The sequence below is a fragment of the Phacochoerus africanus genome, chromosome 2 (assembly GCF_016906955.1).
Source record: "Phacochoerus africanus isolate WHEZ1 chromosome 2, ROS_Pafr_v1, whole genome shotgun sequence".
In the NCBI taxonomy this organism is placed as follows: domain Eukaryota; kingdom Metazoa; phylum Chordata; class Mammalia; order Artiodactyla; family Suidae; genus Phacochoerus; species Phacochoerus africanus.
Window position 1 is genome coordinate 131,715,447 of NC_062545.1, and position 7,358 is coordinate 131,722,804.

Sequence of the window (7,358 nt, forward strand, 5' to 3'; positions counted from 1 at the left end):
GCTCAGATCCAGCGTTGCTGTGGCTCTGGCGTAGGCGGGCGGCTACAGCTCCGATTAGACCCCTAACCTGGGAACCTCCATATGCCGCGGGAGTGGCCCAAGAAACAGCAAAAAAGACAAAAAAAAAAAAAAATAGGGTAGTAGTGGTACTGGCACATGGAAATGGGATATAAAGTCTAGAAATAAACCCAAATACATATACAAGTATAATATATGATAAAAGGAATAATACATAGAAATACAGAGCTAGATTATTCCAGAAATGTTCAGAAAATATAGATTGTTCAATATGTGATTTTAAGACAGTGAATAGCCATCTGGGAAAAAAATGTTTGGATCTATATCTCCCTTCTTATCCCAAAAATATTTTAGATGACTCAAAATGAAACAAAGAAAAATAACCTTTAGAAGCACTAGGAAAAAAACATAGGTTTTTTTAAAAACAATCTTGGAGTAGGAAAGTCCTTTCTAAGTAGTATAACAATAGCCCAAAGTTACACACATACACATGCATATATAGACATTCAAACAGCAACCACCAAAACCCCCAAATATATAAGCATATATCATAGATAAAGGAGTAACTTCCTTAATATAAAATAAGCACTTCAAATTAGTAACAAGAGACCAACGGCCTAGTAGAAAAGTATATGACAAACAGTTCACAGTAAAGAAAATCAAAATGGCTCTTAAACATATGAAAAGATGCCTCATTCATAATGAGAGAAATACAAATTGAAATTTCAATGAAATACCTTTCTCATTTATCAGATAGGCAAAACTCACCTATGGAAGGAAGCATGGCAATACCAACCAAAATTTTAAATCCACATTCTTTTGACTCTATTTCTCTTTTAGGAATTTTCCTATAGCTATACACATAGGTATGAAATGACATGCCTCCAAAATTTGTTGCAGCACTCTTTGCAATAGCAAAGGATTGAAAACAACCTAAATGTCCATCAATAGGGAACTTATTGCAGTAATACATTATATTTATATATGTAATATATAGGAGTTCCCATCGTGGCTCAGTGGCTAATGAATCCGACCAGGAACCATAAGGTTGCAGGTTCCATCTCTGGCCTTGCTCAGTGGGTTAAGGATCCAGCGTTGCCGTGAGCTGCGGTTTAGGTCGAAGACATGGCTCAGATCCCGTGTTGCTATGGCTCTGGCGTAGGAATGCAGCTACAGCTCCGATTGGACCCCTAGCCTGGGAACGCCCATATGCCATGGGTGTGGCCCTATATTTTTTAGAGCCGCTCCCGTGGCATATGGAAGTTCCCAGGCTAAGGGTTGAATCAGAGCTACATCTGTCACCTATGCTGCAGCTTGCAGCAATGCTGGATCCTTAACCCAATGAGGGAGGCCAGCGACTGAACCCACACCCTTGTGGATACTAGTCCAGTTTGTTACTGCTGAGCCACAATGAGAACTCCTAAATTATGATATATTATACATCAATGTGAAGATGCATATGTATAGCTAGGAAAAATCTTGTGGGGTATATTAGATTTGAATTGCATCTATAAAATGGAAAAAATAATTGTACCTACTGTTGGGAAGTTTAAATGAATTAAAATGCCAAAAGAACTTAGAACAATATCCAGAATATATATCATTAGCTATTTACTTACACATATATTGTTAATAAGAAGAACAAGGGGCCAAAGAGATGTACAATTACCTACCATTTGTGTAAAAGAAAGATAACTATATGGGTAAAACATCTCTTGGAAATTTCTAAATCAGTAACAGGAGTTACCCCTGGAAAGAGGAACTGAGGGGCCAGCATCAAGGCAACATGTTTTTGTTTGTTTGTTTGTCTTTTTGCCATTTCTTGGGCCGCTCCCGCAGCATATGGAGGTTTCCAGGCTAGGGGTCTAATCGGAGCTGTAGCCGCCTGCCTACGCCAGAGCCACAGCAACGCGGGATCCAAGCTGCATCTGCAACCTACACCACAGCTCACGGCATCGCCAGATCCTTAAGCCACTGAGCAAGGCCAGGGATCGAACCCACAACCTCATGGTTCCTAGCTGGATTCGTTAACCGCTGCGCCACAACGGGAACTCCAAGGCAACATGTTTTTATTGTCTATCTTTCTATATTTGTTTAGGTGTTTTGGGTTTTTTTTTTTTTTTTTTTTGGCCACTCCCATAGCATGTGGAAGTTCCCAGGCCAGGGACTGAACACATCACAGCAGCAACCCGAGCTGCTGCAGTGAGAATGCTGGATAATTAATTCACTGCACCACAAGGGAACTCCTGCTTAATTTTTTTTACTATGGGTATTTGACATCTATTTGAAAAGATAAATTAATTTTTTAGTGGAAAAGTATTAATCAGAAACACACAAAGAAAAAATAATCAGATTTTATGATATAGATATTAAATTATGTTCAATCTTTTCTGCTAGCATTATTATGTTGAAATGATTATGTATTGCATTTATTGAATTTTTCAAACACTTGCTGCATACGTTCAAATTATCATTATTATTATTATTTGGTCTTTTTAGGGCTGTACCCTCGGCATATGGAGGTTCCCAGGCTAGGGGTCCAATTGGAGCTGTAGCCAACTGCCTACACCAGAGCCACAGCAACTCGGGATCTGAGCCACATCTGTGACCTACACCACAGCTCACGGCAACACCAGATCCTTAACCCACTGAGTGAGGCCAGGGATGGAAACTATGTCCTCATGGTTTGCTAACCACTGAACCACAACAGGACCTCCCACATGTTCAAATTATTGATAGAACATAGTGCTTGCACCTCAAAGTGTGGTCCCCCCAGGCCAGCAACAACAGCATCACCTCAGAATTTTTAGAAATGCAGAATCTCAGGTCCCACCACAGACCTACTGGATCAGAATCTACACTTCATTTGTTTTTGGTTTTGTTTTTTAATTTAATTTTTTTTTTTTTTTTGGCTGCACTGATGGCATATGGAATTTCCAGGGCCAGGGACTGAAACCGTACCACAGCAGCAACCAGAGCCACAACAGTGAAAATGCTGGTTAACCCATTGTGCCACAAGAGGACCCCATCAGAATCTACATTTTGGGAGTTCCCATCATGGCTCAGCAGTAACCAACCCGACTAGTATCCACGAGAATGTGGGTTCAGTCCCTGGCCTCACTCAGTGGGTTAAGGATCCCGCATTGCTGTGGTTGTGGTGTAGCTACAGCTCCAATTAAACCCCTAGTCTGGGAACTGCCATATGCCGCAACTGCGGCCCTAAAATGACAAAAAAAAAAAGGAATCTACATTTTTAACAAGATTCTCAGGTGAGGTGTCTGTGACATCACATTTAAGGTAGGAGAAGCATTGAGCCAGGATGAAACAGGAGGAAAAGGGGTAGGGCACAACCCTTAAAGAATGACAGAGTCATTGAAGATACAACATAAACTGGTTAGAACCAATAGGGCCAAGATGGCAGAAGATTTGGCTTCTAGTAGACTTTGAGACTCATTACAGGCTCATTGTTAACACATTTGCATGCTAAATCACTCACCCACAAGTGCCACCACAGTTCCTTTTTTTTTTTTTTTGTCTTTTTTAGGGCTGGACGCTTGGCCATACGGAGGTTCCCAGGCTAGGGGTGGAATTGGAGCTGTAGCTGCCAGCCTACGACCACAACAACACGGGATTCGAGCAGCGTCTTCAACCTACACTGCAACACCGGATCCTTAACCCACTGGGCAAGGCTAGGGATGGAACCCGCAACCTGGTTCCTAGTTGGATTCGTTAACAACTGAGCAACAACGAGAACTCCTTTTTCTTTTCTTTTTTTTTAAATATTTATTTATTATTTATTTATTTGTTTATTTTTGGCCACCACAGTTCTGGGGCCAAACATAAAAGGGCAAAAAGTGGGCGGTTGCCCAATTCCTGGAAATTCCCCCCCCCTAAAATAGTTGAAATAATCCTCCCACTCATTAGCCTGTGAAATTACCCAGCCCATAAACACTCACCACCCCATATTTCAGGGCCGCTCTCTAACCTTTTGAGACTGACCGCATTCTATGTCTATGGAATGTGTATCTGTTAGGGAAACATTGCCACCTTGGCCACGGACAACAACAGCCACTTGCAAGAGTTGTCTCACAACAGAAGGCACCGATAAGGAACATGACGGCTGCCCTGAAGACTAACCAGGAGGATTGGGGAGGGGCCCATATGAGAGAGGAAACCACCAACCTCCCAGAATCCTTGGCGCTGGCATCCATCTTAGCTGAGAGGTGCGCCTGCCACCAGGAAGGACCCTGAATCAGACCAAATAAGGGCCAAGCAAGACGATTGGCCAGAGAAAACCCCGAAACTAGACCCATTCCCATAAAGCTTTTAGCCTGTGAGAGAGCAGTTCTCCTACGTTCCCTCACCCTACTGCTATCTGCATGGGCACCCGTTCCCAATAAAATCTTTTGTTTGTCAGCACGTCACGTGTGTCTCCTTGGACAATTCATTTCCAAGTATTAGACAAGAGCCCATGCCCTCACCTTCTGAGATGGCCCATACTCTAAGGAGTGTTTCTGTCTCAAAAAAACTTGCTTCTTGAAGTTACCATCGTGGCTCAGCAGAAATAGATTTGTCTAGTAACCATGAGGATGCAGGTTTGATCCCTGGTCTTGCTGAGTGGGTTAAGAATCCGGCATTGCCATGAGCTGTGGTGTATGTAGGTCGCAGATGCAACTCGGATCTGGCATGGCTGTGATGTAGGCCAGAGGCTACAGCTCCGATTAGTCCCCTAGCCTGGGAACCTCCATATGCTGTGGGTGCGGCCCTAAAAAGACAAAAAACAAAACCAAACCAAAAAAAACTTGCTTCTTACCTAACACTTGGCCTCTCTTTAATTCCGTGTTTATAAACCTGAGCTTCAGTAAATCCTGACATCATTTGTGCAATTTCAACGAAAAGACAGTAGGTTCAAATCCGAGCCTATGAGTTCAAGTCCCAATCTAAGGATTTTTTTCTTTTTCTTTGTAGAGCCACGCCTACGGCAGGGAAATTTCCAGGCTAGGAATCAAATTGGAGCTGCAGCTGCTAGTCTTCACCACAGCCACAGCAACACCAGATCCCAGCCACATCTACAACCTACACTGCAGCTTGCAGCAACACTGGATCCTTAACCCACTGAGTGAGGCCAGGGATGGAACCCGCATCCTCATGGATACTAGTCGGGTTCTTAACCCTCTGAGCCACAACAGGAACTCCCCAGTCTGAGTTTTGGCTTGATTCAAGTCCCACATGAGTTGTGTGGTTTCAAGCGGACATAATAAAAAACAAAGAAATACAAAATAAAACAAAAACACTGTTCTATTCTTGTGTCTTCTCTTTGACCCCCACCTCTCAAAATTGGGGCTCTGAAACCGATCATGACCCTGTGGGGCCATCCTGGGTACAAAAGCCTTTTTATATCCCCCATTTCTTGTTTGTAGGAAAAAGGTTTTCAGCCTCCTAGATCTTCCCAGAGTTCCAAAGGGCAGATTCAAGCAGTTACTAATTAGGGGAATGAGGGAATGCAGAAACAAAGGAGGAGCAATCAAGAAAACAATAGTGCAGCGATGAGGCAGGGTCCTAGTTCCTTCTCAAGGGATACACATAACAATATCTTTGTGTTCTTCTGCAGAAACTAAGGCCCTCACCCAGTTGAAGGATAATGATTTAGGCCAGAGCAAGAGCACGTGTATCCCAGACTGGTTGGAACCAGAAGGCTGATTCCTAAAACACTGCCTGTAACCACACCACCAGCCAATCAGAGGAAGGTCACACACACTGCAGCCCTTCCCCTTGGAGTTCCCTGGTGGCTCATGGAATTAAGTATTCGGCATTGTCATTGCTGTGGCTTGGGTTGCTGCTATGGTGCAGGTTCAATCCCTGGCCCAGGAAATTTACGCATGCCTCAGGAGTAGCCAAAAACAAAAAAACAAAAACAAAAAAAACTTCCCCCAAAACATTGGGGAGATTGGGCTTTTTTGTTTTGTTTTGTTTGTGTTTCTTTTTCAGCCACACCCACAGCACATGGAAGCCAGGAATCAATCTGAGCCACAACTGTGGCAATATGAGAGCCTCAACCCATTGTCCTGGGCCAGGTATCAAACAGGTGCTGCCACAGAGACAAGCCTGGATCATTAACCCACACTGTACCACAGCAGGAAAGTTTGGGCTTTTTGAGCATTTCAGTAAACATTTTTCTGCTTCCACAATCAATGTTTGTGTTTGTTTGGCCTCAGTATGCATAGTGTGCTTGGGTTTGACAACAGCTTGATGAGTCTGGAAAACATTGCTGAGTGAAAGATAAACATAAAATAATCCAACCTATATGATTCTATTTATATGAACTTCAAAACAAGCTACCAAAACTCGTGGTGGATAGAGGTTACCTCTGGGGAAGAGAGAAGAGGCGGAGATGGGGCAAGGCCAAAGAATTGCTTCTGGAATGCTGGTAACATTCTGTTTCTTGATCTAGTTGCTGGTTATTTGGATCTGTGAAAATTCTTAAGGACTGTATTTTTTTTATTAGTATAGTTCTTTTTATGTGTCTCATACTTCAGCCACTTTTATCATCTACCTCAAACCCCTTGACTGTTATGGGGGGCCAAGGTCCAAGATGCTTGAAGAAGAGACTGAGCTGAATAAAATTACTCATACTAATTTAATTACTGATAGGTAACTCTAACTTAAATAGATTATTTTGTCACACACATACAATCTTATTGAAAATTTTGTGCATTTTTAAAGGTGCCTGCTATTGACAAGCATTCACCCAAAAATGGCATGATTGCCACAAAGCTTCAAGGTGCTCTTTGGAGTGATGGGAGGAGAGTTGCACAAGCTCTGCTCTCTGACTTAGTGGGTTTCAAGCCTGGATCACCTATTCAGTAACTACATAAGCTTGCACAAGTTACTTGCTCCACATTCCTGTCCTATCAGAGGATAAATATATTCCCATTTTATAGGAATGTTATTTGTATTAAATGAGATAATATACACGAAGTGGGAGTTCCCATTGTGGCTCAGGGGAAACGAACCCGACTAGTATCCATGGGGACGCAGGTTCAATCCCTGACCCCGCTCAGTGGGTTAAGGATCTGCCATTGCCATGAGCTGTGGTGTAGGTCACAGACGTGGCTCAGAACCTGCGTTGCTGTAGCTGTGGCGTAGGCTGGCAGCTGTAGCTCCGATTCAGCCCCTAGCCTGGGAACCTCCATATGCTGCAGGTGCAGTCTTAAAAAACAACACAAACACACACACGCACATGAAGTGCTAGGCACTGTGCCTGGCACATAAAAGGAGCCCAATTATAGCAGAAAATTATTTGAGAGTAAAGGTCTTCCTAGTCAATAATTCCCAATAAT